At 41.3% G+C, this 25,616-nt stretch overlaps 1 long non-coding RNA gene across 1 annotated transcript; it reads left to right on the forward strand.

Annotated features, from left to right (window-relative positions):
* The first annotated feature begins 24,910 nt into the window (after nucleotides 1-24,910).
* On the forward strand, nucleotides 24,911-25,396 carry LOC120570881. The gene is made up of 2 exons (XR_005641157.1): nucleotides 24,911-25,001; nucleotides 25,135-25,396. It is a non-coding gene; the product is annotated as an uncharacterized LOC120570881 (long non-coding RNA).
* Nucleotides 25,397-25,616: the final 220 nt, after the last annotated feature.

The following is a 25,616-nucleotide window of genomic DNA, read 5'->3' on the forward strand; positions in this document are numbered from 1 at the left end:
TTTGCAATGTCAGGAGGCCAAATTAACCAGTGTTCCGTTTCAGCTAGATTTGCATCTGATTTACATTAGGAGTTGCTTAACGAGGGTTACTTAGCTGAGTGACCCCCGTGGAAGCTCCTTACCTCGCGTACAAAGGAGGCAGATAGTGCGATCAGCTAATTTCATTAAGGGAAACAGCCGTTTGACTGAGAGAGTGCCTTTGGATGTAATCATTAAAAGGGACCAGGGTTTGCAAGCTGTTTGTAATCAGGCTGTTTTCGCCCGCATATGGACATTGTGTCATATTTACTGTAAGGATGAAAGATTAGGCATGGAGGGGATGGCGGGCAGCATCAATCTCACTCAGCATCTTAGAGCAGACGCATTAATCACCCCATCTATGGAAAAATCATCCTCGTCATACTCAGGGTCTACAGTGTGCACACATGGTGATGATCGCTGGATGCAGGAATGGACAGAAGGAGAGTGAGTGGCTGACTGAGCAAAAGCACCACAGCCAATACTTCTTCATTGATCCTAGGGACTTGGACTGGATGTTGAGACGGTTTTTTTGTCCTGCTAATGTGTTCATATGCTGGTGCCTGGCTGCGTAAACGTCCCTGCACGCCCAGTGGCTTCACCCGCGGGCCAAGTCGTTTAGGTATTGCATCCTCCCAGGTTCATCGGTGCCTCATTTTCCAGAGAGACTTTCCACTTCCATCCTGCTATTTTTTTTTTTATCCTTTTATTTATAGAGGGCAAGAAAGCTTCACGGCCAGACGGATTCCCACAGATATTATGTGGTGGATTTCAATAAGGAGAATCAATTCTGGCTTTGTTTGTAGAATCTACCCACACAAATACACAGACCTCAAACAGGGCAATATATCATCCACGGAAATTTCATCATGTTGTTTGTTTGCCTTAAAAAAAGAAAAAGGCACAGAATGGAAGTCAGAAATCAGACCCATATTCCATAAGGAATTGTGGCACCATTGCTCAGTAGTGTTTTTCTATAGACATTACCTCCAGTTCTACCTCAGTTTTCTTCCATGAAAAGAATGTTACATCCAGTAAAAATGTGATTAAATCTTTTTTTTTTTTTTTTTTTCTTCTCTTTTGCTTAAGGATTTATCAAATGCATTCATACACATTGTATACACTCTTTGGGCATGGTTCCAGCAGCATTTTCTCTCCTGTTGAGTGGTTTTATTAGGAAAATGTGACTCCTGTTTTATGTATGTACGCTAATCCCATCTATAGAGGGGAATGAAAATGCCCTTGTTGGTTAAATCTGCAATTATTTCCTCTGTAAGCAGACTAGCCAGCACTCATTCTCATTACCAGTGTTTAAGTGTTCAGTGTGAGGTGCTAAGCCATGAACATGTACATACATACACAAACTGTGAAGCTGGTGGTAGGTTTAATGGGGGAGAAGGCCATGAATGGTTCCTATGCTGTGATTCATTAAAGCTTAATAACCTTTCCTTTCAGCTCGCTCTTAAGAACATGCTCTAGAGCTGATAATTGGAAAGATATATTTGCCTCTTTCTCTTGCTCTCTCGTCTCTTTTGTCTAATGGCTGCTTTCAGTTCAGTTGGGTCTATTATTTGTCCTTGAAAGGTTATTATTCTTTTCTCCAAGTAATATTTTGTCTCCGTACCCAGAGCTGAGTTTATGGATGAGGTGAAAGTGGCATGTTTAGTTCTATAGTGGCTGCTACCCAAACATCAGTCACATTTAGCCTTACAGTGAGGAATGCAAGCCATTCAGGAGTTGTCAAAGGGAAGTTGTGCCATTCAAGTGTTTGTTTTATCACATAAAATCTGCAGCAAACTAAATCAACCATACTCACCTCTCTCATAACAAGAATGCTATTGTCTCCGCTGGAGGTTCTGTTGATGTCTGTTGAAGCCACTGAAGGCCACAACAATTGGTTACTCAAAACTTAACTTAATCTTGATAGTTTGTTGAAAAGGACATAATAGTAAAAACAAAAACCAAAAAACTCCACTGATTGAACATTTTGCTACTTTGGAATTTTCATTTTTAGAATCCCCACACCACATTGATTTAAATGAATAATGATGCCCCATCAGAGGAATTCTCATATTAGAAAAAACAAAAAGGCTACTCGCTCCCTCACTCCTCCCTCTCGTCTAAAATCGTCACATCCACAACCAGGATGGCTGCGCCCGTAACGGCAAACTCGACGACTCATAGCAGATCTCCACAAACCAATGGTTGACATCACACACGCGCTGTCCAGTAATATTATACAGTCTATGGTTCTTATTTCAGTTTTTATTTAAGTTAACCCAACACGCTTGTTACACTTGTCTGCACGGTGCATTAAGACTTGGCAGGTGTAGGCATTAATCCGATGTGACCTACGATTACCCATCACATCCTTCTCTGTGTAGACCGGCAGACATGTTTATTAGTATCTTTGGAGAACCACAAATAAAATGGATTCTAATGGATTTTATTTCTATGATAAATCCAACCTAAGGCAGTTTTTAAAGGGGAATTCCTTCAATTTTGTTGTATTATGTCAGTTGGATAAGGCCTGAAGGAGTTTTTGTAAAGTTTTTGTGAAGTCTGAGAAGATACATTTTCACACAAAGCCTACAATACTAACTGGGGTTGTTGAGTTTACCAGTAAGAGACGGGTCTGACAAAAACATGCAATCAGGATGCATCATTGGGAACTGTCGGATCCAGCATGAGCTTGAACTTAATCTGCAGAATACCCCTTTAAACCATCAGGAGTTTGTTTCATGTTAAATGGGGACGATTTGGCAAGAACCCTCAACGTGTAATTCTTTGCTGCGTCAAGGTCAAGGTAACTTTATTGATACCCGAAGGTAGATTTGGCTTACAGTGGGTGTTGAGTGGGTCAGCCTCCTTTTACACACACATCTTGTGTGATCGTCATCCCCTGAGCACGAGCGTAACTGGGCTAAACTTGTTTCTCAGGCTACTCGCAGGCTAAACAACCTTAGGAATGTGCCATGAAAATAAATTACCTCCATGCAGTCTGACCTGTTGAAAACTCTGACTTGGAAATCACTCTTGTGTCATGTACTGTATATTCCATACCATGTCCTGTATCTGGTACCTCCCAATGTTTATGCCTTCAGCTGTGTTCCTGGGAACATTACTGATGAGAGTTGAGGTTAACATTCGTGCCAGTCAGCCCACACACACACACACACACACCCCACTGCCGGCTGCCGGCTTCTTAGATGTATTTCTGTGTGTGTCCCTTTTTATGCTGTGGATTAGAATAAAGGGCAACTTTATGTGTTGACGCCCTGAGCAGTGCCTGTATGGCTCGCAGTTAAGTGCCTAATGTGTGGTCACAGTTGGTAGAAGCCTGTCCACATTGCCGCGTCGCCACGGGGCCGAGGACGACGGCTCAGCGCGACTGCTTGTTTAATGCGCTCTGACCCAGAAACTAGCAGTCTGACCTCTTTATCTTCTGCTTATAGAAAATCACCCTCCCTGCCTCTCTCTCTCGCTCTCTCCTCTACAGTACACCCATTCCTCTCTTGCCCTCTGTCGCCCTTGTGTCCTCTTGAGATGTGACGTTTCACCCACCACCCCTCCCATGTACACTGTCTTTCTAAATCAGTCTTGGACTTTCCAGATCCTGTTTGTTTTGTCCTTTCATAACACCTCTCTTGCAAACCAAGTCTGTGCTTATTAAGTCATGCTGAGATTTTGACTGTCTTGTCTGTCCTCACTTCAGTTTAACAGCAATGCTATTAGAACTAGAGCGATCAACAAAAACTTTATTTTAGTTTCTTTTTTCTTTTTAAACACTGGATTGTTTGCCCTCATTAGATGAATGTTGACAAAGTACATTTTCTTTGGGGTATGTATGGGATTTATTTTACTTCAATTTTACTGGCTGATAGTGTGGCAAGAAGCCACACTTAAAAATGAAGAAATAAATCAATATATACATTCTTTTGCCTTGTGTGCCTATCTAGTCAATATTGTAAATGCCACAAAGAAGATATTTAAGTTTTGTTCATTTCTCTGCAGTGAAAGCACTCTTTGCTCATTGTTTTGGTCCCTGTCAGTACCAGCTGTTTGATTGGTGCAATATCGATGTGAACGGGCACTAATAGTTAGTAATATCACATCAATTCCAACATCCACACTGGAAGCCGATGTTAGCTGTGAAGTGATTTAGCAGGCCCTACTTTACTCCATAACTCTGAATGTTATTTGCTTAGGTTCGTGATTCGTGTCGCAGAGTATGGTACGGGCTGCCGAGGTTACAGGCTGACCAGGCTATCAAAACTCACAGCAACAGAGTCCATCTGTTGCTGTGAGTTTTGATAGTCTGGTCATTTCTCATCAACACTGGCTGGCGATGACTCAGCAGCATGGAAGTCAATTGTCGACAAAAGATGTGAGAGCGTGCAAAACAAGTTCTGAGCACTACTCTGCAAGTCAACGTTTGAGAGCGCACAGTCATGGATTGGTAAGAGCAGAACCAGATTTGATCGCACATGTGTGCAACTAGGTTGCTTGCATCCACTTTCTGAGTGGAATACAAAGCCTTAATGTGATGGGTCATCCAAAATGACGATTTTTTTTTTAAAAAGGGACTTGTTATAAAATAATACAGTCAACACTTTTCATGCCCAACCAGAGGCTTGAATCTCCCTGTTTCCAAACTTTGTTCAAAAATAATTTAATAAGTTTTCTTTTCTTTTTTTTTTATGTTGGAAATAGCCACAGTACTTTTATTTAGTTTATATTTTCTTGCACAATAGGAAGGATCATTCAAATGCTGTTTCTGAACATGAAAGATGATGCAACTAGAAGTTATGGAAAAGCAATATGAGTGTCTAGGTGTAATAACTGCTTTCAGCGATTATTAAGACAATTATTCAGAAGCTTACATAAAATCCTTTTTTTACTCTGAAAATCTCTCTACACATATTCACACATGCCCCCCACCCCTCTTGTCCTCTCCCCCCTGCTCCTGTTATTGTGACTTATATAAGCTGTGTTACTGTTTCTGTTTGACCTCTCACTGTGCTGACAGTTAGTGCTGTGAGAACACCGCCTAGTCCTGTTCAATCAGGCTCAACAGGTGTGTGCGTGTGTGTGCATGCGCTCGGGTGTGTTTATGTCCATAAGCCGGGAGGCCTTCTGAAATATTCAGCTCAAATAGAGCAAACATTACTTTGGTAAACTATAAGTTAACCAGTAGTGCTAGTGCTCTTATGGGAAATAATATTTGAGTAAAACATAAGAACTTCATGCACAGACAGAACTTTTGTAAACGCTCCAAGCCTATGAAGTCAAATAAGAGAAACTTTGACTGTTGAAAATGTTTCTTTATTCTTGTGGGTGTTTGCATATGTTTGCAAGTATATATATATATATGCCGTGACTGTATCATGCGAATGAGTAGGAAGTGTACATAAAACCCACTCAAGTTCTAAACTCTCAGCTGAAGTGAGAGAGTGTAGAGGCCTGAGAGCTTGAATGGGAAAGAATATGTGTGCAAAAAAGGAAATTCTCCAGAAATATGACTGCAAGTTGATTGAAATAAAGTTTACTAAAAGAGTGAATGCTTACACGGAGAATTGAGTGTGCAAAGTGTGCGTGTGTGTGCGTGTGTGCGTGTGTGTGTGTGTGTGTGTATGTCAACATGTGTTTATTGACACTTCGGACCCCCTGTCTGGCCAATCCTAAATGTCACCCCCCCCTCCCCTTTGCACGGCGAGGGAGATGTTATGCAACTTTATCCCGACGACCGCAGCGTCAACAAAGCCTGCCGGCTGCAGGTCTGTCCTCGGCAGCCTGTTGTTTTTGTTATTTCTCGCTCTCTCGCTCTCTCTCTCTGTGATTACCGACTCCATTAGCAAGTTAATCATATGACCTGACATGTACCGCTTGGTGAGAATCGAGTCGGGAGTGCCGGCACACGATAGCCAGAGAGGCCATCTTGCATGGCTACCGTAAACGAGCTGAAAAGAGGCAGGTTAAAATGACAGTCCGCTGTCTGTTTTTGTTGGTTTCTGGTGTGACGAAAACGTGTGTGTGTGTGTGAGTGAGATTTGTCCTCGTTCTAGTTGAGCCCTTGCATGCCTGGGCCGGGAATTGCACTGTTTGATGACTTTCGAGGCCCAGTTCTTTCAGTTCTCTCTCTATGGCTATGTAACCAGTGGCCTGGTTGTTGGGTTCTTGTGCACTGAGTTCACCTCTCTCTCTCTCTCTCTCTCTCTCTCTCTCTCTCTCTCTCTCTCTCTCTCTCTCTCTCTCTCTCTCTCCCTGGATGAGTCATCGCAGGATAATCAGGCCCAGAGCTTTACAAGGATAACTAAGCTCGACAGCATAGACACGCTCTAACTACCTTCACCACCCCTTCTAAACCTAAAAAAAAATAAAAAATAGAGCGACGAGAGTAATAGGAAGGGGATTGATTAAGAAGCATTGATAAGTTTATTTTGTCTGTGTACACACTATTTCATTTCTCCTCTACTGACTTTGTGTATGCATGCATGTCTTTGCATATATGAGCCTGTGTGTGCGGTGTTTCTCCCCTGCTGGTTTTGGTAGGTCATCGGGTGCAGTGAGTTGGCACATCAGGGTTTTCCCCAGGTTAGTGCCAAGGCCAGTGCCCAGGATAATTATGGTACGTGTGTGTGTGTGTGTGTGTCACTTCGTGTGTCTGTATATGTGTTTATTTTACCAGAACATTCTCCTCTTCCCTTCATTCCCCTCACATTCCCGCTCTGCGCTGTGTCTGAAGCCAGTGGTGCCATCTGTCAGCTTTGTGTGTGTGTGTGTGTGTGTGTGTGTGTGTGTGCGCGCATCTTGAGCTTCAGAGGGAGAGAGTATATTATGCAAATTGGAGAGAGGACGAAGGAAAAAAGCAGAGGGTGGCAGTGAGCGGAAGGGCGGAGAAGGGGGAGAAGTGGAATGGAAATGATTCTGTGTGTGTGTGTGTGCATGTGCGACTGCAAGTGTGCATTTGTGTGTGAGCGTCTGCCCGAGAGCTGCAAAGTCAGCCATTAATTTGACCTCTTCCTGGCAACGCGAGTGTGTTGTGGTTTGAGTGTGTGTGTGTGTGTGTGTGTGTGTGTGTGTGTGTGTTTGTGAGAGAGTGAGAGAACTGGAAAGCGGCTGGTACCACCAGTTCCTTTACTGGAAGCACACTGTGAGGCTGGAGCCGTCCAAGTGTTATTTGGTGTGCAGGGGTGGAAAGAGCATCAGCTAAAAAATGTCCCACTTCTGTAGAAGTGATGCTTTGGTGAACTGTTCATTAATTAGAACTGTTAGTTATTGGCCTCAAAATGTTGCAGAGTAAGATGTTAGTTATTGAAAATATACTTAAAAGAGTACTCCGCTAATTTAGCATTGCACACCCAGAATTTCAAAAATTGCACATCTATACATATGTTTTATTCCAAACATTCTTCTTCCCTCTCAAAACATGGCGTCACACTTACAATGCAACTCGGCTGCAGACAGTTCGGTCAGAGATTCAGGTGTTGAAACATGAAAACACAATGTGGTGTGTAAAATCAGTGGAGTTCCCATTTTAAATGTTCTCCTTTCACAAAATAACCACCTTTTTATATCACGGTTGGCAAATGAAAACCTGTAGTTCAAAAGGCTTTCGTGCTTTGACTCTACTTTTTTTTCATTACTTTGCTTTTTCTGTCAGTTGAGAACACCGTAACAACTTTCACAACCCCACCCCATATGCGTTGTTATCGATCTCAAAACATGGCAGTTTATTTTCTGAAAAATTCCCATTTTGGGAATACAAAGTCGAGACACAAGGCAACGAGGACAACAGGGCTGAGTTTCAAGTAGCCGATTTTCATTAAAAAGCACAAAATAAACGGAATAAACGACCATAACTTGGAATTCGCATAATTGACTCAATGTGATTGCAGCTGGCCGATGACGTGTATGAAGAGCCTGCAAGCAATTTGAAACGTGGCAAAGAAAAATACTCAAACAAAACATACCTCTGAGCAAGATTACAAACTTCAAGTATAGAAAAGAAAAAAGCCAGTCGGCTGCAGTCGAGGAGAGTAATTGAAATTTATTACTTCCACCCTCGGGTTCGGGCTCCGGCTACATCACCGCAGCACAAGTCCTGTTTGTTTCTCCCAGTGGTAAAATGTGGTTTCAGCTTTGGTCATGTCAAACTGAAAACATCTTACAGGAAGAACTGCTCAGAGTTTGCCACATCCGCCCGGTGTTTTGACTGAACCATTAGGACTTTGTTGCTCCACGTACTGCGTTTAGACCTAAGGGGTCATTACATGAGATGCAAAAGCTTTCCTATGACACGTGAAGTCAAACATCCTTTATTTGATGTCCGAGGAGTGTTCGTCCAGGTATTCACACAGTGTCAAGGTAACTTCACATCCCATATATTGTATAGGCAGGTGGAAAATTTAAAAGAAGAACCGGAATAAAAGAGTGAAGAAACCTAAAGAATGTAGATGCTTCTGTACGAGTATGAAAATCACATGAATCATATGGTATGACCTCTTAAAGGTCCAATGGTGCTCTTTGGATGCTTTTATATAGGCTTTAGTCGTCCCCTAATACTGTATCTGAAGTCTCTTTTATATAGGCCTTAGTGGTCCCCTAATACTGTATCTGAAGTCTCTTTTATATAGGCCTTAGTGGTCCCCTAATACTGTATCTGAAGTCTCTTTTATATAGACCTTAGTGGTCCCCTAATACTGTATCTGAAGTCTCTTTTATATAGGCCTTAGTGGTCCCCTAATACTGTATCTGAAGTCTCTTTTATATAGACCTTAGTGGTCCCCTAATACTGTATCTGAAGTCTCTTTTATATAGACCTTAGTGGTCCCCTAATACTGTATCTGAAGTCTCTTTTATATAGGCCTTAGTGGTCCCCTAATACTGTATCTGAAGTCTCTTTTATATAGACCTTAGTGGTCCCCTAATACTGTATCTGAAGTCTCTTTTATATAGGCCTTAGTGGTCCCCTAATACTGTATCTGAAGTCTCTTTTATATAGGCCTTAGTGGTCCCCTAATACTGTATCTGAAGTCTCTTTTATATAGGCCTTAGTGGTCCCCTAATACTGTATCTGAAGTCTCTTTTATATAGACCTTAGTGGTCCCCATAATACTGTATCTGAAGTCTCTTTTATATAGGCCTTAGTGGTCCCCTAATACTGTATCTGAAGTCTCTTTTATATAGACCTTAGTGGTCCCCTAATACTGTATCTGAAGTCTCTTTTATATAGACCTTAGTGGTCCCCTAATACTGTATCTGAAGTCTCTTTCCTGAAATTCAGCCTTGGTGCAGAATTTCAGCCACTAGAGCCAATCCCACAATGAGCTTTACTTAGTATGTGCCATTTCTGTGTCTGTAGCTATTGAGGAGGAGAGAGGGGGGGGCAAGGTGGAGGGTGGGGGTGTGGCCTTGACCAACTGCCACTTTGCTCGTTTGAAAGCCATGATGTCTCTCTCTCATGGGTGGGCCAAATTCTCTGGGCGGGCAAAGCAGAGAAAGGGGAGGTAACCTTGCTCCTTATGACCTCATAAGGAGAAGATTCCTGATTGGCCCATCTGAGCTTTCATTTTCTCAAAGGCAGAGCAGGATACCCAGGGCTCGGTTTACACCTATCACCATTTCTAGCCACTGGGGGGCCATAGGCAGGCTGGGGGAACTCATATTAATGTTAAAAAAACCTCAAAGTGACCTTTTCATGCCGTGGGACCTTTTTAACAGTCACCAGATCTCAACTCAGCCCATGGGAGATGATGGAGCAACGTGTTATACAGCACTCTCACTACAATCATCGATACACCAAATGGTACACGACAAGAACTGAATGTAACATAGGGCGAGCAATTGATATACAAATGATAATTTAAAGATGAGGTTTTCCCCTAAATTCAGTTTTATCACAGCATCTGTACCGCTAGCTGGTTTTTGATTATCAGCTGATGGAGATTCAATGAGTCCGTGAACATTGACATTCCCATTTATGATTGTGTTTTTGGAGTATCCCGGTTATGTGTTTGAGCATGTAAACACTATCCTTTTTCGGACAAGCCTTTCAACCCCTTTATGAGAAACCCGAATATGCTAGCTGGTAGGGCTGTGCAATTAATCGAAATGTAATCGTGATGATGATTTTGGCCCCCAGTCATCACAAAAACAGCTCATATTTAGCTCGTTACGTTTTGCAAGTAAACTCTTATTTTCTCTTGTGTTCTGAATGAAAAATGCTTTCAGGAATCAATAGTACGTGTTGTGTGTGCGTGTGTGGTTGAGAGAGTGAAGGATGGATGAGTTCAGAGCAGACAGGTGTTGGCGATCGGAGCAGAGAAGAAATTGTTTAAGTTGTCAAGTAGTAGGAAATGTACAATGTCGGGTTTAAGATTTCCTGTCGCTCTCATTTTCAGTTAGTTTTTTCTTAACACCACAGCAAGCCTGAGCAAGTAGAATGCAGAAAATCAGCAACCGGGTTACTCGTATATATTGTGTATACAGGGAATATGAACGAAAACAGAATTTCTGTGTGCTTATGTATACACCTTATCTCGATTATGAACCAGGATAACCCCCATAAACAGGTTATTCATGTCCACGTAATTAACACTAAATGTCATACCTGCCGGCTACTCGTCATTTAACCAGGTTTCCCCGCCCTTGCCGCTACGTAACAAACGGCACGCAATTACGGCCAAATGAGGCCTTTGTCACGTGAACATAACCATATGTCATTATTAAGCATTTGTGAAAACAACTGAAGCTATCGTTTTTCCCTGGAGGACAGTCTATCTAATCTAGAGATTCAGAGACTTGGAGTCTATGCCAAGGAGCAGTTACATAAGCTGTTCTGGAAGTTGGCCCAACACCTTGCTCAACACACAGTTCAATGGCAAACAACCATTCAGTGGCAAAAATTTATATATATATTTTTCTTTTTACAAGCAACTGAAAATTACTTTGCAAAAAAAAGTTAGCGACAGGAAGGTAGGAATGATAAAAGTAAGGAAACTGCCATGAAAGCAAGGTCAAAGATAATTAGAAAGATAATTACATGACAGCTCCTGTATAGATATGAGCTGGAGTGCTAATATGAAATGACGGTACACTTTTAACACCCTCAGATCCTCAGATAGGTCGATTTAAAGTTGGAGACACTCTTGATTTTAATCTGGACTTAATGCCTACAGTAAGTGGAGATAAGAATGTTGAACTACAGGCAACAGAAGTCCATTTACATTATGGGGTCTTTGTCATACTTTATGTCCACACAGTGGAAATGAAAAGTAAACATCACTGTGAGGAGATGTGGGGGGACAAAAAAAGATACTGTGACAGCGATTAAATGGCATGAAACATTCATTCTGTCACATATAAAGAGTAACAGTAAGGAAAACGGAGCATTGTAATGACAATAAGGTTAGCATAAGGCTTGTCGGCCTACAGGGACGTCATTAGATGAGATTAGCAGCATCAGAGAGGTTATTTTTTTTGGCCTGTGGTTCAAAGTTGTCATCTGACTGACCTTCGACCCCGGCTGTCTCCTGCGGCACGGCCACATTAGTTGGATGTTGCATGTCAGCGCGCACAACTTTGTTGCTTTTTCAGGGACAATGCATATGTTAATTATGTCCACTCCGCCGCTCCTCCGCACGCAATCTTTGTTTGGTAGTTAGATTGCTAGACCGTCCTCTTCAGCAGAGGAGGACAACTGATGAAGTGCAGTGGATGGAGAGACCCAGGTGGAGACTAAAATTCTGTTTTCGTCTGACAAAAGCTCTTGCTTATGGGGGGGGATTTAGTTGTATTTGTTTCACCTATAACACCGCTGGTATCGAGATCATGCCATTTGATTTAAAGACGGAAATGCTAAAAGCTCAATTGTAGCATATCAATGGTAGTTTTTCACTCGGCTTTAAAATATTGTGAGAGAACGTGACCAGACAAAGTGACTGTTTGCTTCTTGCAGATACACAGATACAGATCAGGATCACTCTAACCACTGAGACTGAAGATGTGACAGCAGTGGTGCATGAGCGTGCGTGCGCCCATCTCTCACATCCAGGACTGGGGCGGCCAATATTCTCATCTCCCCACACAGGAGTGTCTCTCTCTTCGCTTTTTACCCTCTGTAGGAGGGGAACCAGTGAACTGGCCTGTAATTGCGGTAAACATGGAAATGCAATATTCATACCAGGGCCGCTCTGCTCGCTTAATGGACAACTTCTGTCATCTGTCTCACACTATCTCACTTCTTTACCCCCTTATTTTTTTTTTGTCTTTCAACACTTTCATCACCCTGGGGTACCAAATGGCAAAGTTATCACCCGGCTTTTTACAGACCCTTTTCAAGATGCCTGTATCACTTTAAACATCAGTGGCAAATTAGTACAGAAGTAAGACCCTGGCTGTGTGGCTAATGGCTCTACTTTCCAACAATGACTTTGTTAGTGCAATATTTTATTCCTCTCCACACAGCATTTCCCCCCCAAAAAAACCTGTTGCTCAAAATGTTATCTTTCCCTAAGTCCTTTATGAATGAAGGAACAGAGGATACTGCTGGTTTTCCTCTTTTCCTCTGCTCATCTATTTTTTTTTTTTTTGCTTTGCTAACTAATTACGATCATAGCTTAAGATTAGGAAGCACCTGCTCACATGGCGTAGAATAATCAGATAAGGTGTTTACACGCCACCGTTTCTGTTCCACTTGCATTAAAACACATTGCTTATTTTAGCACCTTGAGCAGCACATGACGAAGACGGATTGCGTACGAGTTTCTCTACTTTGCTCAGCCCGAGGACTCAGCCCATCATCTCTCGCCTCTGCTCCTTTTCTTTGAGCAATTAAAAGAGTTAGCCTTGCGAGAAGGCTGTTGAGCGGCAGTTCATTTGAATGCCTTCGCCAGACAATGGCCGCTCCTAGTCTGTTTTGGCGGAGGCACGATGTACGGTCGGCCCAGACAAAGGAGGGAAAAGACAAAGTGAGAGACAGCACTGGAAGTTTGTTTCAACAGAGAAATGAACGCTGCTTGTGTAGCATTCGTCATATCTGATGCAGACGGAATCATTCTCTGTCTGAAATGTGTGTGTGTGTCTGCTTACATCTACCCCCCCTAATAACTGATTCCGATCACCGTTCCAGCATTGTCTTGTAGTTGCCTCTCGAGAAATAAAGCAGGAAAGATAAAAAATGATGGCAGAGAGAGGAGTCCTAATTAATTGTGATGAATATGCAGATTGAGTTGAATCCTCTGGATAGCCGGCTCTTTTTTTTTTACCAATCTTCTTCAATATTTAGACAGAGCTTAGGGACAAAGCCAAGTCTATGCCGAGAATACAATCAGCCTCAATTTAACTGCACTGCTAGTCCTCGGACTTGTGTCAGAGTGTGTGTGTGTGTGTGTGTGTGTGAGAGAGAGTGTGTGTGTGTGTGTGTGTGCCTTCAGTCTTTTTGTTAGTCCGTCTTTTTGTTGTCTCCTCTGCTGCTTTATCCACTACAAAACTGTCCATCTTATAAAATCAGTCTACCACTGAGTCTTTTCATATTTTTGTTTTGTTGCTTTTGATTAAAACCAGCACAACATCTCTGTTTGATATTTTATTATTGAAAGTTTTTTTTTTTTTTTTTGCATGGCTTCCCACTGGTGTGATTTGACAAAATATGCCTCTCAAGATACTTAAGCGACTGAAAGCACACAGCAGGGACAGATGAATTTGAATGAATCAAAAACAGAGTCAGGATAATTTCGATAATGTCCAAAACAAATCAATTTCCCTCAAGAAGTTTCTTGAATAGAGTGTAATTTGTGTGATGATAGTGGAGCACGGTTTGTGCTGTATTTCACTTTACAGGCAAGAGGCAGTTTCTTACAACAAATCCTTTTTTTGTGGTCAAACTGCACTCAGAATTGTGTCGGATCAAAAGTCAGAGGAACACCAAAGTTATAAGGATTCTTCCTCTGGGGACCACGAACGGCTGTACAAAATTGAATGACAATCCTAATATGTGTTGGGCTGTTTCAGTGTGGACCGACTGTGAACAGAGCATTTAGATGTTTGTCTCATGATAATCACAAAGGGCACTTTAATATCAGAGTTGTTTTGATTTAATGTTTTTATCCATTTAATGTTAATTCTGTTTTAAAACGCATGCAACACAAAAATATAAAGCTACTGTATATATAATATATATATTTTTTATTTAACCAGGTTAGTCTCATTGAGATATAAAATCTCTTTTTCAAGAGAGACCTGGCCAAGATGGAACAAGTTAGTTACATTTCAAAACAATTTACAATCACAAAACAAACACAAAAGAGGCAAAGACATCTCAAGTGCATTTCAGTTAAATAAAAGTACCATTAGTTAAAACATTTGCACGTGTGGATGGACTCATGTTCTACGGTTTTAACGTAACCTTTAAAATCATTTAAGGACATTAGACCCTGTAGTTTGAGTGTGTTCTGTAGGTCATTCCAAGTAGAAGGTGCCGCAAACATGAAAGCCTTTTTAAACAACTCTGTCCGGGCTTGAGGTGCATTCAATGAGATAGTGTTCTGGGACCGTAAATCATAAGTACTCTGCGTAAAAGAAAGAAATTCAGATATGTAACATGGGAACCTGCCTAAAATGCCTTTTGTATATGAACATATATATATATATTACACTTACACACTTTTAAATTTTGTAAGCACAGAAAAAAGCTCTGCACACTCCCAGTTAAGTCAGTAACAAAACTGTGTGAATCAGAAACCAGAATTGACACTGCAAAGCTGCATCATTACATTAACACAGTGTTGGTCTTTTGCATTCTCACGGTGATTCCAGGCAGTGCTCAGTCCGTAGGGACTTGGGTTGGGAACCGGAGGGTCGCTGGTTCAAGTACCGGTACGAACCAAAGTACAGAGTGTGGATTGGTAGCTGGAGAGATGCCAGTTCACCTCCTGGGCACTGTCAGGTGCTGTTGAGCAAGGCACCGTACCCCCCAACCGCTCAGGGCGCTGGTCCAGCACTGGCAGCCCACTCACTCTGACATCTCTCCATTTGTGCATGAATAGGTCCTGAGCATGTCTGTGTATTTCAGGCCTGTGTGTAGTGATTTCTAACAAACAGAGTGTAAATTGTAATTTCCCCACTGGGGATCAATAAACAGTATAATAATTAATTAATATTGATGCAGACATTTGGAATGTTTCTAAACTGAGATGAGACCAGCATCTGGTTTCTGCTGAAGTTTTAGGTTCAGTGCGTGTTCACTTGCTGCTTTCTTTTTTGCCAAAGGAAATCTTTCCACTAGTACCTCATATTCACTTTAATTACCTCCGTGAATTAAAGCCTTGTCTCGCCAACAGGGAAAACGTAAAGCACACTACTTCTGGCTGCTGTGATCCATGAAAGGAAATGGGGAGGAAATGAAATGAAAGCTACATGTTATTAAATTAATTTAATTTGACTGTTTTTACAACAGTAGGTCCCCACATTTGTTTTTGTTTTCTTACATAACAAAAACAGCTATATAGCTAAATAAAAAGTAGGAAATATAATAAAAGCGGACAGGCGATTTAAAGCTATAGTGCGTAGTTTCTGTCGCCCCCATGAGGAATTGAAAGTAATGACAACACTGTCGGCTCGTCCAGATGATACAGGCCTTCCGTAGCCCTTCCCATTCCAAGCCCGTTTTAACTCCTACGGTGGCCGAACCCGAAATTAGCTTAGATTGTTGTTTTAATTATTTTTTTGCTTCCCTGGCGAATAATCTCCCCCTGGCATTCGTCACAGTGCCACTGAGTGTAAAAGGGTGAAAGGAGGAGGTATGTCCCTCTTTGGCTAATGTATTTTAAAGATGGAGGCGCAACATGGCGGCTGTCATTCCAACGACTCGCTCCTATGTATTCTGAAAGTTTCTGAATGTCAGATTCTACACTTACGAGAGTACTTTGATTAGTTGGTGGAAGTAATTACACATGAATGAGCACATATTTGTGAAAGAACAAAGGGGTTTTTGCTAAGAATAAACTCCAAAAATTACACAATGTAGGTTTAATATCAAAAAGGAATGCCAAAAATGTACAAAAATCTTCTGTCACACTGGAAAGGTCCTTCCATTATAGAGGAATGGAAAGTTAAATAAAGGAGAACCGACTCTTTGAGGTCAGTACGACCCACACACAACCTTTACTCGTTTCATCATCTATTTCCCATTCTTCACTTATATTTCAATTCTCTCCATTTTTCCCTATCTTTTCCCACTCCCACAGCCAGCATAGACAAACGTAATGAGGTGTGTGTGTGTGCGTGTGTGTGCGCGCTTACACATGCACGTGACTGCAGTGAAGGATGGGTCATGTTAAAGTGATGGTTCGGAGTAATTCACCTTAGGGTCCTTTGCACCATGACCTCGAGCCAAACACCCCCCCAGAAGCTTTTTTCAGCTGGGTCTAGCATTGGGAGAGTTAGCATAGAGTAGCGTTATCAGCTGAATAGCTTAGCGCAGGGGCTAACGGACCCACGTTTGTATCTCGTAAATTACCCCACTAATAATGCCCGAAATGATACCAAACGTCTACAAGTAGTACAAATAGGTTATGCTCTCATAAAACGATGGATTGGAAAGTTTGTAAGTACACCAGAAGTTTATGTAAATAACACTTGCCTGCTGGCTTCTGCTCTCTGCTGTTGTTGCTGCTGTGAGACGAGTGCTTAGGGTCGTCTACAAATTAAAACACCGAAAAGAGATGCAACAAAAAAATTTTTTTAAGTAAGTGCTGTAGTATAACTAGCAGGAGACAAGTAATAATTGAGGTAAGTTTGGAGACATTACCTTATTTAATCATTGAATTAATAAATATTTTTGTTGTAACTCTTTTCGGTGTAATAATTTGTAGACGGCCCTAAGCACTCGTCTAACTGCAGGTAGCAGCAGCAGCAGCAGCAGCAGCAGCAGCAGCAACAGAGCTGAAGAGAGCAGGCAAGTGTTCATAAACTTCTGGTGTAGTTACAAACTTTCCAATCCATCGCGTTTATGAGTACATAACCTATTTGTACTACTAGTAGACATTTGTATTTTAGGGCAATATTAGTGGGTAGCCCCGCTACAAGATAACAACGTGGATCAATGTAGCGCTAAGCTATTCAGCTTCCAACTCTCCCAATGTTAACCAAGTTAAATCTTGGGAGGGTGTTTGGATCTAGGTATGTGCAAAAGAGACTCGAACCATCACTTTAATGTCTGGAAGCTATTGTGATCTCTGAACCACAGGCTGGCCGACAGGAGGCAGCCAAACACTTGGTCATCTGGTGTGGGCTGAGATATCGCAGCCTGTGTGTGTATATATGTGTGTGAGAGACAAGCATAGCCACAAGTGAGACTTCTTGGACCGGCCACCTGCGTGCAGAAAGCAATGGGAGCTTTGGGTCCCGTTCCCAGGTACGATGCTAAGGTTAAATGTTAAATTTAATCTGGCACAGCTACGGACACAATGCAGTCATTTGTCACTTTTTAGTAAGCTGATTGTTTAATGTTAGTAATTAAGTAAGTGACCCATGATCAGGCATGCCGCAGTGTGTAAAAACCCTTCAATGAAATAGTATACATCAAACAACTTCAACATGTAAATATCGATTTTTCTGCTCTCTATTCCTGTTGATACTGATTATATGCAGCTGCTAAACGAACCTGGAAGGACTTTCCTGCACTCAATGTTATTTCTCTTCAGGTTTGTTAGATCTCACTGTTGCTAATTAGCCTTAGTCTACCCAGAGCTTCTTAGATCTGTTGCCAACTAATGCTAATTTGCCCAAAATGGAAAGCAGTGTATTTAGTTTTTCCTCAGTTTTAGCCAAATTATTATCTATTGTAGCTGTTCTAACATCATTAAGAACATTGGTTGGATAATGAATGGTAGCATATGGTACCATACCTTCTGAAATACATTGTTTTTTGGAAGTACCAATATACTTTACCATATACTGTATATTTGACACAATGTTTGATATTAAAGGCAACACTGTAACAGTCAGCCTTACAGGAAATATTTTAACGATACGAGAAAAGATCTTTGAAAATGTTTCGCCAAAGTTGGTTTGAGATCTGCTTTTATTTGCCAAAATGAGCACGGAAGTGGTAGGTTACTGAACATCAGCAAAAACTTAAAGCTGGATCAAATGACTGCATGTAATGTGAAAGAGGTCGCTCATAGAGACAAACCCTCAGAACTATACCACCAAATCTTCAGTTCCCCTCTATGGAGCATTTTAGCATCTTATTAGCCCATTGTTTTGGTTTTCAGGCCCAAAAGAATGAACTGTTTTGGTTCATTCTCACAGCTCCCAAGCACAAAACAGACAGACCGACAAAGTGAGTGACTAGCTGGTGAACATAGTGGAGCATTTAGCAGCTAAAGAGGCAGATATTTACTTCAGGAGTTGGTGGAGACCAAAAACAGAGCTAAAAGGAGAGTGCAAATTGGACTTGCATTTATCGGGTGGCCAGAAACCCAAATTCATTAATTTTAAGCTTGCTCCATGTCTGCTGGATGTCTACATTAAGGGGCCCTGCAGTCCCATGTCAAAGTGTCCTTGGGCAAGACACTGAACCCCAAGTTGCCCCCGATGCTGCGCCATCGAAGTGTAAATGTGTGTGAGTGTTTATCTGATGGGCAGGTGGCAACTTGTACGACAGCCTCGGCCACAGTGTGTGAATGTGTGTGAATGGTGAATGGTTCCTGTACTATGTTAAAGCGCTTTGAGTAGTCGCTAAGACTAGAAAAGCGCTATATAAATGCCGTCCATTTACATTAGCAACTGTTTGCTAACAGGTTCACTATATCAACATAAAATGTGATAATATGCTAAAGTTGTATTGCAGCATTTGAGCCGTGCTATAGACTGGTGACGTCTCCAGGGTGTTCCCAACTCTTTCCCCCAGTGCATGCTGGGATACCTCCAACCCCCTGCTGACCCTGAATAGGATTAACAGGTTATACAAAGTGGATAGATAGCAGTAATGAACTGAAACTAATCAGGTTATATTTCCAATTAAGAAAAAAACCCTTACATTAGATCACATAATTGATTATAGTTTTCTAGTGATCAGTAACTGGACCAAGTGACATTTCGTATAAATCCCATCTCTCCTGATGGGTGTCCAAAAACACGGGAAATCACTCTGCGACTGAATAAAAAATTAGCTGGTGAGCGTTCCCATCAAATATGCAGCTCTAAAGGGTGTCAAAACAAACACCGAAGGACTGAACGCTTCTGTTGTTCTCTGTGTGTGTGTGTGTGTGTGTGTGTGTGTGTGTGTGTGTGTGTGTGTGTGTGTGAGATGTGGATTTCTGCTTTTGAGCCTTTTGATGTAATTATGTCTTTTCCCTTATGCCTCCCAATCTGTTTTTCATCATCATTATGCTTTTCAGTAATGAGCACTTTCTTTCTTTTGAATAAAGGAAAACATGCACTTCCACACAATGGAATATTTAGTAGTGTTATGTGTCCTTGGATGAGTTTGTTCTCCTTTGCTGCAACGCGTAAATACAGTTCTGCATGTGTGTGAGTGTGTGAGGGATGAGGCACAGCAGGGGGGGTTAAGACCTGAGATGGGGTGAGTCTTGTTGTCCTTCCTGAATAATTTAGCACATAGGGGAATATGAGAGTGAACGCTTATCACGGGAGACCGCAGAGCAGAGTGCACTGCTTTTTTTATGAGCGTGCGTCTTCTTGTCTTTATATTTTCATAGAATGTAGAAACACATGCAGTATGGTTCAACAGTTCATCTTCATGAGTCACAGTTTACGAAAAGAGGATGTACAGATGTACATCAAAAGGCCTCAGTCCAGTGAGATTGACCAAAAGCTCATTTGGCTTCACTTTGCACTCTTTAATCCTGTTAGTTTCTCTGAATTTGACAGGAAGAAAAAAAAAAGAAAAAAAAAAAAGAAAAGCAAATAGAAAAGAAGGGGGGTGTTAGAGGAGTATATGAAAAAAAGACTGATCTTTTCTGGTAAAGCCTCTTATAGTGCTGTGTGTTTACTATCCTGTCAAGTGATTTGGGGTTTTGTGCTTGTTTTTTTCTTTGAAATGTTCTTGCAAAGATACAAAGATGAGGAAAATCCTTTGGACTTGTACTAAAATGATTTATTAAAGGGCTATGACTTGGATTTGGAGTGAAGGATTTTGATCAGAACTTAGTCAGTTGACTTAGTCAATGAAATGTCCTCACAGGTATACAGCAGATACACGTTTCCTTTATTGATGTCAGTCCCTGAACCTGTGAACTCTCAGTCTAACCTCAGACCCTGAGGCACAAAGCACACACATGAACATTTTTATTAACACCCCTTAAGGCTCCCTGCAGGTACCCCGTGGAGCCATGAATGTGTACACTTACTATATTTATTCACCTTTTATACACATTATAGCAACATGACCCACAATCTACCTACTTTTTTTTTTTGATGTTTATTCATGCCGTTTCCCATCCCCTCTCTCCCTCCCACTCTCTTTCTTTTTACCCCCCAATCCTCACTCTCTCTTTCTGCCCGGCTACTAACCCACCCACACATCCCGCAAACATGTTGGCATACAAACACCGTTTTTAGAAAGCAAAACAACCCGGGGAATATGACTGGAATATGGAAGAGCTTAATCTCTCTGGGTGGATGAGTATCAAATCCCACAGTGAACGAGAGAGAGACAGAGAGAGAGACTGTAGAAGAACACTGTTCATTTTGCCAAGGCCAGATGGTGAGGGCAGCTTTGGTGCTGCACATCTCTCTCTCTCTCTCTCTCTCTCTCTCTCTCTCTCTCTCTCTCTCTCTCTCTCTCTCTCTCTCTCTCTCAGGCCCTGACACAGACAGACACAATTACCGCAGCCTGTTTGTACAGCAGTGGTCTTCTGTGTGTGGTGGCCTAAGCCACCAATAAGTCCGATTTATTAGATTAATCTTTTATTTGTCTCTGTGTGTTTATCACTGTTTTTCATCTCAACGTGTTGCTGGGATTTAAAAGGCAGTTTCTAGTTTGCATTCTCCTGGTGGTGTGTGTGCGTGTGTGTTATTCAGGGCTGGAGAGAGTACAAATATGTCCTAAAGCACTTCTCTACCCATGAAACTTTTCATGGGTAGAGCTGTTGTTACTGGTGCAGAAATGATTTAAGTTAAAATGTAGCTTATTGCAATGTGCTCTGAGCAGATGTTGCTGCACAAAGTGAAATGTATGTTTATCATTGAGCTGTAATGGAATCAGTATCAAAATAATGACGCTGAATCGATATTCTATGTGCGGTTTTGCTTGTTTAGTCAATAGCTGCTCAAACTGTTAGCTGCACTAGCATAACAGCTGTGTGAATTAGGTTTTGCAAAATGGTGTGGTTGGTTTGTTTGTAAAGGAGTATTTAAACAAAATTCGAAGCAAATGTTCCCCTCACGCTATTCGTGCAGATGCAGATGGTTTACTCGCCCTAAACCAGCCTATTGTGACAACTGTACTCGCTATTTAGCATTTACACACTGACTCTTGAAGCTGCCATATCATGCTCATTTTGAGCTTCATACTTGTATTTTGGGTTTCTACTAGAACATGTTTACATGCTTCAATGTTCAAAAAACACATTATTATTATTATTAATATTGTTATTACTCATACTGTCTGTATGAATATATCTGTATTCACCCTCTGTTTGAAAAGCTCTGTTTTAGGGCCTGTCTCTTCATAGCCTGGCTCCGCCCTCCTACGTACTTCCGCTCAATTTTCATTTTTCCTTCAGTACTCCGTCTGGGTTCGCGGTATATTCTTGGGTTTTCTCCGGCCAAATATTTGGTGGTCCAATTAGCGAACAGAGGGAGTGGCTGAGAACGATGACGTTGAGGACGTGCGCTAGAAAGATGCAATCTAGTTGTCGATCTCCCCTCTTGTTGCACATGCGCTTGACATACGTCACGACCAAATGTTAGCGATTGGTTATGGCAGATCCAGAGTGGCTCTGGGCAGATCCAATAGTTTTAAACTTCAACAGAGTACCCGCCTTCAAGGAAGTCAACACTTGGTCAATGGAGAGTAGCCAGACTCTCTGTACAAATGAAATGTACCAGTGTCTGGTAGCACCAGGCTAGTCTCTTCAAGCCCTCTTCCCAAAAAAGCCCAGTCTGCTCTAATTGGTCAGCGTTTCAAGGTCTTCCGCATCTCTGCACTCTGACTCTCTGCACTGTCATTGCAGCCGGGGAATATATAGTATAGTTGTGACGTCACAACCACACTCAATGTACGAACGGCTTGTTTTTTAAGGCTCAGTTTCTGAATACGGGCTGTTTGCATTTCTCTGTGGATTGAGCATTTTCACAGTATTTGCTTTATAATCAAAACAACATAGAAACCTCACTTTTTACATTGTGGGACCTTTTAAAGGGACAGTCATTTATACAAAATCACCATTTGTTCTTTCCTTTTCCCTGCATGTGTTTATATACAGTAGACAGTCACATAACCCAATCACATATTAACTTTAATGGTACTATCATCTTTAATACAGTGTTATACATATCTTCCGTTTCGATGGTCAAATGACACAGCTTGCCGTTTAGCATCCATTGCTTTCTGATAATACAACACTAGTTGCCAAAGTCGCACATTTTCAAACACAAACACAGTTGACGGTTACCGAATGAGGTTTGGCAAGGTGACAAGATATCAATTGAGCATCGCTGTCTCCCTCCACACATTCACACCACAGAGCTGTCCAGCGTAACCACAATCATGCCGGGCGTCATCAACTGGCATTGATGGTCATAGTCTGAAGTGAATGCAAAAGTCAAGATTGGCCAAATAACGTTGCTTCCTGGTAATGTATGAGAAAAATGTAGGCGAGCCAATAAGAAGCTTCATGGAACGCAACTTTCTTTAGCCTTCCTCTTCTTTCGTTAATTGGGTTTGGGTAAATTGGATTGAGTTTTGCATAGTGCATTGCATAAATGTTAAAACATAGGGCATTTGAATAAAGCGAGTAGAGTTTTAACTTTTTCCCTGTGCCTTTTCCTACTCTTCTAACATGTTTACTGTGGCTTGGCTAATAATTGCACTGCCAAATCCCTGATCTCTACAGGTGGATTAAAGCACATTGTTGAGGATCTTATTTCCAGCATACAGAAATACATGACGCAAGAGTTGGTGTATGACACCAGGGGCCTGTTGCACAAAACCAGGATAAGGGATTAAGCCGGGATATTCAAGTTATCCTGGATGAATTTAGCTTTGATTTGGTTGCACAAAAGCAGGTTGAATTAAACACAGCCAAGTAACCATGGCGATTTATTCTTTGCAGCTAGCCTGCTCCAGAGCAGGCTAACAGGCAGGCTAAGATTAATCCTGGAGTCTTATGTGTTAAATCAGCTGCTGCTCTGATCCGAAATAAACGTGTTTAATGTTTAAGTTATTCCGTTGTCTTGTGAATGTGTTCCACTTTATTTTTATTAACATGCATTACTTGTCACTATTGCTGTCATGAGTTAGATTTAAATCCTACTATTGCAGTTGTTTAGATGGTAAGAAATGGTTGCATTGGCACCCGGAGAAAAAGTGGGAGGATACGGAGGAAATGGGCTTTTCCTCCGCTGCTCTCACTGTGAAATTTGCCCCGTGCAACGTGGAGAGGCGGGAGGAGGCAGGGGGATCCTCCCACACCGTGCAGCGGTGGAGCGCTCCACTAACACAGAACGTTTAGGGAATGTTGGGGAACGTTAGTTTCTGGTTCTCTAAAGGTTAGTTCAAACCAACCCAAAAACGTTTAGGGAAACGTTCCCTCAGTGTTATAACGTTCCCTAGACGTTAGGGGAACCAACCAACTGAAACGTTCTCCTGCGGTTGCACTTAGGGGTGGGAATCACCAGAGGCCTCACGATACGATATCATCACGATACTTGTGTCACGATACGATATTATTGCGATTTTAAACATATTGCAATATTCTGCGATATATTGCAATGTGTTACCTTTTTTCCAACTTCAAATTCTTCCCAATTTCAAATGATGTCCCCAAAGGAAAATTTGTAGGAAACATCTGTTTTATCTAAAAAGATAAATTTCTCTGTTCATCTCACTTCAATTTTATTGCTGCAAAATGGGATTGTCAAGCAGACAAACTGACCAAAACATATATCATAAAAGATCGATACTTGGCGTCTGTGTATCGATACAGTATTGCCACGAAAAATATTGCGATACTATGCTGTATCGATTTTTTTCCCCCACCCCTAGTTGCACTGTACCTCCACACAACGTTCCCGTTTGGTTGTTTTTGGTTGTTGCGGTTTTGAAAATGTTTATTTGAACTAACTCCATTTAAGTTTTTGAAGTAGCCTATACAAGGTTTGCAGTCACTTCCCTCCGCTCCAGTCGATGACGTGTTGCGGTCGCCCTGCTCAACAGTCACCGAGCTGCAGGAGTTTGACAGGAGTCTTGCTCAACAGGAGAGGAGGAACAAAATGGTAATTAAGTGGCCCTACCCTGCCCTAAGATAATAACTATATAATTGCATAAATTCAAATATCATAATAACTGAATTGACTTCTCTTACAAAATGAGATTGTACAATCTCTCCACTTTGTTGTACATGTGTAATTTGTATTTCTATATGTTTTACAGCAACTTTTCCTGACCTCCCTCGGAGGTTCGACTGCAGGTAGGCTACTGCCATCCGCCACATGCTACGGCGAGTGGCAACCAATGAGGTGCTGACACAGTATAGCCTGCGAGGAAGAAAAACAAAGAAGGCCTTCCAGGACCTGGCAATCTGCAGGGTTATAACAGGCAGGTGTTATTTTATTGTTCACATCAGTATTCTGCTTAGTTTAGCTGATAAGAGGTTTTAATTTGACTTTTAACTTTGCTTCATTTTGACTTCTACTCTAGCGGCCTGCCAGAAGAACATCCCCACGCTGACTGCAGCAGGCGCGGATCGAGACTTGATTGGGCAAGTGCTGAAGTTTGCCCCACACAGACGGTAAATTGAAATTCTTCTACATGATGTTCATAATAATCAAAGGAATGGGAAATCTCCCAATCTTTGCAATTGTAATAAGTCAACATGTTCATTCTTAGTATGACATATCAAACTTTTGTTTCTTTCTTTTTAGGCCAGCTGAGAAGGAGCTGTGGAGCTCTATTTATTTATTTATTTTTTTTACTTTTTAATTTTTTTTTTTAAATCTATCTTTTTTTTTTTGTTAAAAGAATTGTATTTTTGCCACTTTGGCCATTCACCTACATATTACATACTTCATCATTCCAATATGCATCTTGCACACTACATTTGTACTACATTTGCACTACATCTTTTATCTTTTTTGTATTTTGTTTATTGTATATACATATTGTATATTAAAGTTTGAAATCCCATCAAGTTTGCCTGTTCATTCATTTCTGCTAATATATAATAATTAATTCCTGCTCATGCATAGACAGTTTAAAGTAAAAAATTGGTATCATGGTTGTTTTAAAGATTAACTTTTTTATTTTTTATTAAAGCAATTGTATTTTTGCCACTTTGGCCATTCACCTACACATTACATACTTCATTCCAATATGCATCTTGCACACTACATTTGCACTATTTATT

This window comes from Perca fluviatilis, chromosome 13 (genome assembly GCF_010015445.1).
Source record: "Perca fluviatilis chromosome 13, GENO_Pfluv_1.0, whole genome shotgun sequence".
NCBI classification, from domain to species: Eukaryota; Metazoa; Chordata; class Actinopteri; order Perciformes; family Percidae; genus Perca; species Perca fluviatilis.